The sequence below is a fragment of the Corella eumyota genome, chromosome 6 (assembly GCF_963082875.1).
Source record: "Corella eumyota chromosome 6, kaCorEumy4.1, whole genome shotgun sequence".
In the NCBI taxonomy this organism is placed as follows: Eukaryota; Metazoa; Chordata; class Ascidiacea; order Phlebobranchia; family Corellidae; genus Corella; species Corella eumyota.
This window is the reverse complement of record NC_137495.1, coordinates 3,932,058-3,944,797: the sequence shown is the minus strand read 5'-3', so window position 1 is coordinate 3,944,797 and position 12,740 is coordinate 3,932,058. Positions and strand designations below refer to the sequence as shown.

General features: G+C 28.9%; 1 long non-coding RNA gene across 1 annotated transcript; it reads left to right on the top strand.

Annotated features, from left to right (window-relative positions):
- The first annotated feature begins 9,264 nt into the window (after positions 1-9,264).
- LOC145755531 (uncharacterized) lies at positions 9,265-10,739 on the top strand. Its single transcript, XR_014284217.1, has 6 exons — positions 9,265-9,452; positions 9,570-9,672; positions 9,798-9,917; positions 10,149-10,252; positions 10,409-10,516; positions 10,697-10,739. It is a non-coding gene; the product is annotated as an uncharacterized LOC145755531 (long non-coding RNA).
- The last annotated feature ends 2,001 nt before the right edge of the window (positions 10,740-12,740 follow it).

Here is a 12,740-nt window from a genome sequence, read left to right as displayed (position 1 = left end):
GGTGTATTTTATCGACGTATAAATTATTTCCGTTAAGGCGTTTATAATTTTTGTATCGGTCCATTGTGGCTTTGTGGCGCTGCAGAATTTCAAGACACTTTTCATATTTACCGATATTACAAAGCTCCCGAGCTAAATTAGTTGCACAATTTACATGAGATTTGTAATTGCGATCATCCACTGGCAAACTGTCCTTCAAATCAAAAGCTTCTTCGATATATTGTAAAGATTCCTGTTCTTTACCCAACCTCACTAAACATAGCCCAATATGGTGAATGTAATCGCTTTTGTGTAAATTATATTCAGTGTCATTAATGTCCAATTCTTTTAACAGTTTTTGAAACTGTTCTTTGGCGCTTTCAAAAAGGTCAAGCCTATAGAATATGCAAGCTCTGTGGTCGTCCCTATTTATTGGATTGTAATCTTCATTAACCTTTAGCCCTGTAAACTTTCTTTGTAGATGGGCGGCTATAACAAAGTAATCAACAGCACTTGGAATACCAATTAACTCAAAGAGCAGTTTTTTCCAGTTTAATACAAAATCTGCCTGTCTTTTCATATCAACGTAATGTCTTAATCTTAATTCACACGCTATGGCCACCGAATATTTAAACTCATGGCATTCTCCTGTATTTAAAACCCCTTTTTTAAAAAGTTCATCAACAACAGCAAGTGACGACGTACATAAAATGGAATGTTTTTTTCCTAAATCTGATATAAATACCGTTGTACTTCGATATATGTGCTTTATGTTCATTTGGGATAACTGCTCAGCCCTGTTAAGATTATCCATTACTTCAAATAATTTTAGATTCTCATCTACTTGCTTTTGAAAACTGCGTGTAACTTTATCGTCGGCCTGTTGCAATTTCATTTTGTTACTTACAATTTCGGAAAAGTCCTCGTAAACACTTTTATTTCCACTTACAAAGCAGGTTTTAGTCAACATATCAGCCAAGTGGTACCCATTTTTAATTTCTGCAGCGCTATCCAAATATTCTACCATTTGACTTACAGGCTTTATTAATTCATAATTAAGCGTGGTGTTTTTGGTTTTAATCACTCCATTGCTACCTAACATTGTTTTGCAAGCAAATGGAACGAATCCGTCAAAGGAAAGGCCGGATGGTGTATGGGCATCAAAAAACCAATTATTTTCACTTTGATCTGAAGTGTTTAAACTTGGAATTGTTAAGTGAGGTAAAACAGTTTCTCCAAAATTTATTAGGATGACTTGAAATAGCACAGCAAACCAACGAAAGTATTTTAAACAATCTTGAAAATCAGCTCTATCTTGAACACCCTCTTCCAAGAGTAGCATGTTTTCAAAGTCAGAGTAAGGGGTTACCTCGTTTCGGGCCACCGAACCCATTGCCGTTAATGCAAAATCACACGGTTCTTTTCCAAGAACACAAATACAATATTTTGAAATATTTTTAAAAAGAGAAGTGATTTTGTTTGAAGTTTCCAATTGTAACTTTTTCATGCGTTCGATTTTGTCCTTTTGCATATCTATTGCCTCGTTTTTGCTTATATCTTCTGGAATTTTCTTAATTTGACTTAAAGCTTCGTTTATATCGTCTCTTACTTTTTCGATTGTGCCTTTAAATTTTCTAGCCTCTGCTATCAGATCAGCATCGTTTTTGGTAGCATTTGCTGAACTTAACAAAAAATTACAAAAGTTTTGCAAGTCATTTTTAATTGCTTCAACATTGTCGGGTGCTCTAACTTTGGCAGCGTTAAGCAACCCAGCCGTTCTAATGATCGTAAATTTATCGAGTCTCTTTTTGCTTCGTTCGAAATATATCAGACCCAATTGGTGAAGTATTTTAGCTGATTCTTCGGGGGTATTTTCTCTTCCTCTACTGTCACACAAATTTTTAAGTTGGATCACATTTTGTAATTCCCGTTCTTCTAAAGAATATTTTTTAGACATGACTTTTTGGAAATACAAACAAATCGTTTGCTTTTAAATAAACTTAGTTAAAACAACTTTTCAGGATTGGCTATAGAGTAGAATTTAAAGTTAATGCTTCTTTAAATAGGTATGATTCTAACTTTAGCTAGTTTTCTTTTGTTAAATATATGGGCGTTGCATTTTAAAACAGGAACCAAATACTGAAGAAATATCATATTGCTATAAACCTGACGAACACAAAGTTCCGTTATTGTTGAAACATATTTCTCACTTGCCCTATTGTGTGTTAATTCTTTGATTTCACTCTTCTGTATATCATGGGTTTTGTTAAAGCCAATTGAAGCGAAGCATTTGTCAAAGTATACTAGGTAAATTGAATGGTCATGATTTTGTTTTTAAACTAAGTAGTACCTTTTTGTTGGACGTTTACTTAAATTTCATAGCATTTTTAAAATATCATAAAAATATACAGATATCTTTCGAACATTATTACACCGGCCTTTGAATGTAATTTTTATACTAGAGTAACCAAAATAATTACCCGGTTTTAAAATATAATAAACTTAGGATAAGTTTGTAACAATACTACAAAAATGATTTTTTCACACCACAAATTTTTTGTTTTGGGGTGGTATTCATAAAAAAATTACTGATGTTAAAAACAAATGTCAAAATAAGGATAAATCTTAGTGGTTCATCATAATGTAGTTCAGGTATATATTTTCGATTTGTAAAAAACAAATGATGCATTAATAAACATTTAAAATGTCGTTGTGGCAAGTGGTAAGTGGACAACTTTGTTTATCTACGTTTAATATATAGATTTACCTATAAAAACGTGTAATATGTAAAGTATATTGTTTAATTTTAGACCTACTACATTTTTAATGCCTGTTGTTTTTGCCGATGAAGGATTAAAATTCGTCGCAAGAAATTTCATTGAATTAGAAACAATTTTAAAAACCTAGCATAACTTTCCAATAATCTAAGATTTTAGACTTAAAATGAGATGAAAAAAAGATATCAGAATAAAAATTGAATAAAAAATGAATTAAAATAAAATTTCTATGGAAATTCCCGCCGCGAAAATCAGACGACACTTTCTCGACCAATAGGATTGATTGACGTCAAATCATCAGGCTGCGCTTGAGACCAAATTTCTGTCTTTCACTAAAACTTTCGTCGAGAACCGGTCGGAAATTTGCTGCGAAGATTTTTACAAGTTTGGAATTTGTTTCAAAAGACGAAAAGGTTAGTTTTAGGCTAGAAATATGTTATATAATTTATAATTAGGTAAAATGTAACAAAGCTCCTAAAAAGTAATTAGTTTCTTAGGCTGTAGGTTGCATTAAAATACTATTTTTGTTAGGCTAAATTTCGGCATTTTCCAAATGGCGAATTCATCGTTAAAATGCAATTATTAATTTAACTTTAGGCTAAATTCAACTAATTTTGAGAAAATTAACATTATTAAGGCTGGGTAGTGTACTGTTTTTATTTAGTATTAGGCTAAAGACAATCGTTTTTGGCAATTTTTTTTTCAACTGATTAATTTGTAGTTAGAGCCACGATCTTATTTTATTTTTAAGATTAGGTAGCAAACGAGTCCTAATAAATATACATGCCATTAAAAATTATAAATTAACTTGTTTTTTGTTTAAAATAAAATTATCTTGATGTCAAAAGTTCATCCCGCACTAGAAAGGTAATTTAAAGTTCAGGCATTATAACTTGTAATAACGTCACAAACAGTTGCTTATAATGCTATGTAATAGTATAAAATTTCTACTAAAGACTTTATTGAACATAAAAGTAATTATAATAAGATTAAAATGTTACAGTTTCTTTTTTAGATTTTGTTCAGCCATTGCCACAGACAAGTCTAGAAAAGGTAAGTTACTGATAATGATGATAAAAAAGTATTAAATTTATAAAAAAATAATGATTTTGGATTGTTAATTGTTTAATCTGTTTGTAAGTAAGTTAAGTAAATACAGGAGTTGTTTTTATAATTTTAAAGTATAAAAAAGCATTAAAATTAAAATTTTTCTACAGAATCTGATAAGTTTGAATAATAGAAATCTGACACGATTTGCACTTGCACCAAAAAAGGGAAAAGGCGGGAAAGCCTTGCAACGATTGATGACGTCAAAAGTGGAAAGCATTGCAAGGAATGACAACGTCTCTTATCTAGTTCCTTTTTATAAACGTCATAACGTAAGTTTTGTTAATATACTCATAGGCCTCACGTTTAATTTATTACTTAAAACAATGATTCAGTTACATTTTTATTCCATTAGTTCTGGACATATTGCAATTTTTAATATATTGTAAGTTTAAAGTATGTTCCGGCTTCGCCGTTCTAGTTTTTTTGTTGTTGCTTCTTGTTTTTGCTGGTTGCATTTATTGTTGGTTGTTTCTACTGCAGGCTTTTATTGTTGGTTGTTTTTGCTGGTGTTTTTTTGTTGTTTTTTTTGCTGTTGGCTTTTATTGATGGTTGTTTTTGCTGGTGGTTTTTATTGTTGGTTTGTTTTTCCTGTTGGTCTTTTTGTTGTTGTTTCTTTTGCTGGTTGCTTGTGTTGTTGGTTGTTTAGGTTGGTGTCTTTTTTGATGGTTGGTTTTTAGTGTTGGTTGTTTTTGCTGGTGACCTTTTTGTTGGTTGTTTTTACTGGTGGTTTTCTATTGTTGGTCTTTTTGTTGGTTGTTTATGCTGGCGTTTTTTTGGTTGTTTTTGTTGGTGTCTGTTTTGTTGGTTGTTTTAGTAGGTTTTCATTGTTGGTTGTTTTTGCTGGTGTCTGTTTTGTTGGTTGTTTTTACTGTTGGTTGTTTTGCTGTTGGCTTTATTGTTGGTTGTTTTTGCTGTTGGATTTTATTGTTTGTTGTTTTGCTGGAGGCTTCAATTGTTGGTTATTTTTTTGTTTGTTTGTGGCGTTGACTTTTATTGTTTGTTGTTCTTGCTGGTGGTTTTATCGTTGGTGTTTTTGCTGGTGGTTTTTTGTTGGATGTTTTTTGTGATGAATTTTTTTGATGGTTGTTTTTGCTGGTGTCTTTTTGTTGATTGTTGTAGTTATTGGTGATTTTTTGTTAAAAATTTTAAATAAAAAACATTTTTAATTTATTATATATTATTTTTGCAATATATAAAAATCCAAGCAAAAAAACAGCGGAATAGATTTATCAACTTAATGTCATAAACAAAATATCTCTAACTTTTTTAAAAATTTTTTGTGGCATTTACCCTGATGGAATAAAAATGGGGAGAAACAATGGAAGCACAATAAGGATTCTGGAACAATGTTAATGACAAACAAGAACAATTGAAGAAAAATTGGTTTTAAACAAAGCATAACTAGCAGTTTAAATGATTTTTAATTTTACAATGATATTGTCATTCATAACACTTTTGCTAAATGTATTTGTAAAAATTAAAAATTATTTTGCATTTTGCACAATTTTTTGTCCAATATTTTAAGGATTTTATACCTTCTAGTCTATCATATTATGTTCTTTAAAGAAAATATTATTTAGAAAGGTAATTTATACAAATCTGACAATATATTTTTTTATTTAGAAAATCAACTGATAAAATGAGCATCAATTTCAATATTTAAAAAATTGAATAAAAATTATAAATCCCTTTTTGGCTTTTAGCTGCCAAATATTAAACTTATTAAACCAGAATTCTTTAACCATCTAAGTCTAACAACAATGTTATAATTATTTGGCCCAACATAATCAAACTTGTATGCCTTAAAACTTATTTTGTCATATCATAATACTGTGTCCCAGTTTTAATATATTGTAAATTTAAAGGTTATTAAAAAACTGTTTTCAAAAATAAACAAAGTTTAAAAGCTTTCTGAATCTTACAGAAGATGGGAGAAATAAAGGGAAAATCAACGGCACAACAAAAAGTTCATGGAGGATGTTGCAAGAAAGAAAAAGATGGAAGACACTGACATTGTGGAAAGAATGTAAAGTGACAATGTTTAATAAGAATTGAAAAAAATTAACTGTATTTTAATTAAACTAATGATTTTTAAATTTTTTTGCCCAACATCTTAAACTGTTTAAAAATTTAAAATTTTTGACATATCATAGTTTTTTGCCTAGCAATATTTAAAATAATGTTTAAAATTCCAATCTAACAAATTTATTTTTATTTAGGTACAAAATCAACTGGTCCAACAACATATTATTTTGTCATTAAACTAATACAAAGTTTTTTTTCTCATATCGAATCATTTTTAGAATCAAAATTGGTCTTATTCATAAACTATTGAGTTATAATTAAACTAACTATGTCCAAGATAAGTTTCATAATATTGTCATAATTATTTGTCCCTACATAAATAAACTTTTATACATTAAAACTTATTTTGTCATATCATAATTCTGTGACCCAGTTTTAAAATATTGTTAATTTGAAGTTATAAAGATTAATAAAAAATTGTTTTTTTTTTAAAATAGATCTAGTTTAAAAGATTTCTAAATCGTACAAAGTATGGAAAGACATAAGGAGAAATCAGCAGGACAATAGTTGTTTATGAAGGATGATGCAAGAAAGACAAAGATGGAAGACACTGCATTGTGGTAAGAACATAAAGAGACAATGTTTAAAAAAAAATTAAATGTTAAAATGTAATTCAAATAAACGAAGGACTATTATAATTTTTTTCCCAACATCTTAAACTGTCTAAAAATTTAAAATTTTGACATATCGTAGTTTGTTGCTTAGCAATATTTAAAATAATGTTTAAAATTGCAAAAAAACAAATTTATTTTTTATTTAGGTACGAAATCAACTGGTCCAACAACATATTATTCTGTCATTAAACTAATGCAAAGTTTTTTTCCTCATTTTGTAACATTTTTAGAATCAAAATTGGTCATATTCATAAACTATTGAGTTATAATTTAACTAACTATGCCCAAGATAAGTCTTGCAATAAAGCCATAATTATTTGTCCCTACATAAATAAACATTTATACCTTAAAACTTATTTTGTCATATCTTAATTCTCTGACCCTATTTTAAAACTTTGTAAAATCTAATATTAATGAAAAATTGTTTTTTTTTTAATTAGATCTAGTTTAAAAGATTTATGAATCTTACAGAGGATGGAAAGACATAAGGAGGATTTCTGCGGGACGAAGGTTGTTCATGAGGGATGGTGCAAGAGACAAGAAGATGGAATACACTGACATTGTGGTAACAATATAAAGTGGCAATGGTTAATAAAAATTAAATGATAAACTGTAATTTAAATAAACGAAGGAGTATTACAATTTTTTGCCCAACATCTTAAACTGTCTAAAAATTTAAAATTTTGACATATTATAGTTTGTTGCTTAACAATATTTAAAATAATGTTTAAAATTTCAATCTAACAAATTTATTTTTTATTTAGGTACAAAATCAACTGGTCCAACAACATATTATTTTGTCATTAACCTACAATAAAGTTTTTTTCTTATTACCTAACATTTTTAGAAACAAAATTGGTCATATTTATAAACTATTGAGTTATAATTAAACTAACTATGTCCCAAAAAAGTTTTACAACAATGTCATAAATATTTGTCCATCATAATTAAACTTTTATACCTTAAAACTTATTTTGTCATATCATAATTCTGTGACCCAGATTTGAAATATTGTTAATTTAAGGATTAATAAAAAAATGTTTTTAAAAATAGATCAAGTTTAAAAGTTTTTTAAGTCTTACAGAAGATGGAAGAAGTAAATGGGAAACATAGGCAGAAAGAAAGAATCATTGGAGGATGTTGCAAGAGAGACAAAGATGGAACCCACTAACATTGTGGTGAGAATGAAAAGAGACAATGTCTAATAAAAATTTAATGATAAACTGTATTTTAATTAAACTAATGACAATTATATTTTTTGCCCAACATCTTAAACTGTTTGAAAAATTAACTTTTTGACATATCTTAGTTTTTTGCCTAACAACATTCAAATAATGTTTAAAATTCCAATCTAACAAATTTATTTTGCAACCGACCTATTTATTAAAATAAGGAGGCAAGTATGTTAACACAAAATCGTTTTTACTTTATATAACACCTTATGATTATATTAACAAAAAAAAAATTATCAAACAAAATAAATATTCTAAAAATTTACATATATATTTATTGTAAAAACATCAGGTTTTATATAAAGTAAAAAATATTTTAATTAGAGCGTAAATGCCTACGAACCAATTTGTAAATTTTCTTCTAGAAAAACACACTATTAATCCAACCTAAACGAGAGAGGCGCGCGCGCTGATTAAATTTACGCCGGATTTTGCAATTTTCGGCCCCGGGTTTTCAAGAAGCGCAAATTCTAGAAAACTGAGACACGTAGTTCTTTCTTGTCTCGACCACGTGGTAGAAGGTTGTTAAAATCTATGCTCAGTTTAGATCAAGTTTCATCGTCAGTTATCAAGTATTTTTGCAACAATTTTACAACACAATCAGAAGAGTATAGTTATTATTACGTCATACTGAAGTACAAACCATATAGGAGAAAAAAAGTTCAAGAATTTATGGACAATTTAAATTTTATGACGTCATACAACAAACAAGAAAGCACAACTACATTTAGAGGAAATCAAAATCAATTTTAACATCAAAGGTCTTGAAGGTCGATCTTACGCCAAATAAGGTAAAATTAATTTTAAAAATGTTTGATAAATTTATGTTTTGTTTGGAATTTTTAATATTTTCGATTCGATATTAAATGTTTGAACCTTGGGTTAGTTTAAAAGCTTATCTTTTCTATATTTTGTAACATATAGCTGTTAATCACCTCAAAAATATATAAAAATAATTTAAAACATTTTTGAACATGTTTTTAAAATATATTTTTTTTGTAGACAATGTTTCGACGAGAGTTGGCGGAGTAGGGGATGGTTGATTATTTGTGATGTGGATTGTAACGTATACCATGACGTCATGGTGATTTCAAGTTGGTTAAATATTTGTGTGTAGACATAAATTTAGTTTTATCGGTAAGCTGGTATATTAAAAAACGTTATAGGTTGGTTTTTTAATGTAAAAAAATTTGCCAAAATGAACTGAGAATTTATATTTTATTTTTTTTGCATGTTTGCTGCAATTTATATTTTATTTTTTTGCATCTATGCTGCATGTTGCATGTTTTGTTTTTTTTTTGAGTGAATTTTATTTATATATGTTTTTTCGGTTCATTTTGACAAACTTTTTTATATTTAAAAGCCAAGTTATTTCGATTTTTTAATATATTAGTTTATTTGTAAAACAAAATTAGGTTGAAAGCAAATAGATTGATTGACGACAAATCCGTCGCTTTCTATTTAACGAGTCTCCGATTTTTTCCCTTCTTTGTTGCTGGAGTTTAAGCATTCTCAAGACCCTACGTCATGTGACGTCACCAGTTATTATGCAACGTCATCAACCAAACAATCACAAGTTTATGACGTTATCAATTCGACAGCGTGAACGCCTTGTTGTCGAGGAAATGTGAAAAAGCACCAAAATAAGTTTAAAGGTATTTGATTAAAATGATTTTTTTACAGTATCTTAACTAGATACATTTTTTATTATACTAAAATACAACTCTACTCTTGTTTAAATGTATTTTAAGGACTTTATTTTATTTTTTTAGATCGACTTTGTAGCCCAATGGTCTTTAACACTTATCGTGCATTAGTGGCGTCATTACAGCCCAAATGACGTCACTTATAACACCAGTTCCTGATTAATAAAAGGTAAATACAAAGTTATGCATTTTAAAATAATTAAATAATATTTTAGTTCTTGTTTTTAATTTGTTTTGTAAATGTATATATAATGTCTGTTGATTATTTTTACTAAATTTAATTTTTTGTTGCAGTGATAAGTCAACGTCATTTTTATGTTCATCTTATCACCAGCAAGTGACATCATCGACGTCACAACTGATGAGATTAGAGCCGGAATAGGAACTGGAACGCCCGTCCGCTTTATGCCGAAGGTAAATTACTAAACTTTATTTAAATAAAAATATGGTTATTGTGTTTGTTATCAAGTTACGACGTAATTTGATTTTGTTTGTGACGTATAAGCATACATATATGACGTAATTGTACGTAATATGTATACAGGAATGTCAAATATAGTAATATGCGTCACAGCCTTAAACTTAAATCTGATATGTAACTGTTTTAATTGAAAATTTTTATTAATATTATGTTTTTTTTATTAGAAACCCGAGGAGGATTTACCCCATATGGATAAATTTTACGCTATTGTTTTGCAAATACTGATAATTTTTTGCAAATGAAAAGCAGCACTTAAATAAGTTAAAAGGTATTTATTTAAAATTTATTTCTAATATGTTTTGTAAGTGATTAAATTTTTTTAAAAGCCTAATTAATTAGGGATATATTTTTTTTATTTTGTATAGCCATGGGTATAATTATAAAGATATAAATAAAATATTCAATTTTTTGAATTATTTATTAGATCAAATTTTTCCACCCAAAACGATCTTATTAACTTATCGTGCTTAAGTGACGTCATTATAGCCTACAAATGACGTCACTCATACCGCCAGTTCCTAATTCATAAAAGGTAATTGCGTTTATATTAACCATTTGTAATTTAAATTTATGGTTTAAAAATAGTTGTATTGTTTTTTTAGTGCCTTTTAAATATTTTTCACTTTACTAATTAGAAGTATATACTTCAAATATATATATAATATTGTCTTTTCATTATTCTTTAACTAATTAATTAATTTTTTTGTTACAGTGTTAAGTCAACATCACTTTTATGTTCATCTTATCACCTGCGAGTGACGTCATCGCTAAGTACGTCACAACTGATAAGATTAGAGCCGGAATAGGAACTGAAAATATTCTTTCTCCCTATGTTGAAGGTAAATTATTTAAAATATTTTAAATGAAAATTCGATATTTTAACTAATTGTAAAATTGTCAAAAGCTCTTGTAAATGACAAGTTATTTTTTTATATGACGTAACCCAACTGGCTTAAAGTATGTTTTTTATCTGTATAGCTTTATGTAACTTTTTACCTAATGCATAAATACTTCAGCACATTTTTAATACATTTTTTACGTTTAGATATCCGAAAAGTGATGTGGCTTCTTTTAACCTTGGTTTCTGATGTTCCTATATGCGATTATCTATTGTTCAAAATTGATGATTTTGGATTCAACCACTATGACGATCGTTGATTTTTGGATTCAACAATCGTGACGTCACGTATGGTCAATGTGACATAGAAAAGGTCATTGATAAATGATCTGAAAAAGAATGGACATTGAGATTAGATTTAGATTTTTTGAATTTAATCACTAATTTTAAGGTTTTAAAGTATCAGAATTAGACAGAATTGTATGCAATATCTTTCTCTTTTCCCAGTGTATTTTTATTTTGCGGACTGTCCCAAACCTAGATTTACTCATTTCGCTTCGTGGGTCGGTCGAAGTTTGGGATCAAACAGTCAATGAGCTGATGCGTTCCCGGCGCCCATTGTCACATTACCATTACTGTTAGGTCCCCTTAGTGTCCCATGTGCCAGTATTAGTCTGTGTTTTGGCCCTTATGGTCAGCAGAACCACGTATTGCCAAATGGTCGTCCGGGTTGTCCCATGTTGTATATTTTTTTCACATTTATTTTTTTTTATTACTGTTGTATTTCGTGGCATATCATAATTACTTTTTCAACGTAAACAACGCAAAGCTCATCTGATAGGGTAAAAATGCTTCGAACAATTAAATAATGTGGAGGCTTATCCTCAATAGCCAGGGACTAAACTTTAACTAAAGAAGCAACACGCTTGGGGGTGCAGCAGAGTAAATTATATTTGAAGTTTCGCGCTAACTAAATACCGGCATCTATAAACCCCGGTTTTCTACTTTCTATCAATTATTTTCTTCCTTAGTGAGCATGGTGCGTTTTACTCGTGGGTAGTATATAGCGCCATGCTTAGTCTGCAGAATTGTAAGTTATTAGCTTGTGAAAATGGAACATTAACATCGCAGGGTAGGAGGAGCTTGGACGTGGATGGAACATAATTAAGAGTTGAGTAAAAATATATAAATCCTAAAACTTGAACAAAATTCTGTCCCATTTTCTGTCATGATTATTATTGGTGTAATGTCATTTCGTAATTATTTATTAAGTGTCATCTCTTAAATATTTTGTTAACAACAACAACTCGGGACCTAAAAAATAGAAATTTTATGTAATTTGAACTCTGGTAATTTGGAGTAGGTATTAAGTTTTTGGTTAATTTGTAATAATTTAGGGTTAATATAACTTGTTTAAAAGTTAGAACCTAAAACCAAAATATTTTTCTCTTCTCCCAATTCTTTATTGTATTTGTATTAGGCCTAAACAAAAATTAAAATCGCGATTTTAAAATTTAAGTTAATTTAAAAAAATGTTTTAACTTTGTTGGAGTTAGGTAAACCACAAAGTTATTAACATTGTCTGGAGTTAAAAAAGTAGAAAGGATAATTAGTTGTCAGTTTGCTCGGTATAGTTTCGATCTTTCGTTCTGGTGAAAGAAGATCTGGAATCATATACATAGTAAGCATAATCCACAAATATGGTTCGTTGCCATCTCTCTTACAATTTTTCTCTAACCATTTTTGTTTTTTACAGGTTCTAATTTATATTTTTTAGGCTATAAACTAACACCCAACCATTTTTTACAGGCTCTTAACTTGTTTTAACGATTTTCTTGGACTCTTTATATTTTAGCTGAAAACCAGTCAGATTTAAATATACGGTTTAGAACCGTAAGAGAAAGATAGTTTTCCACTA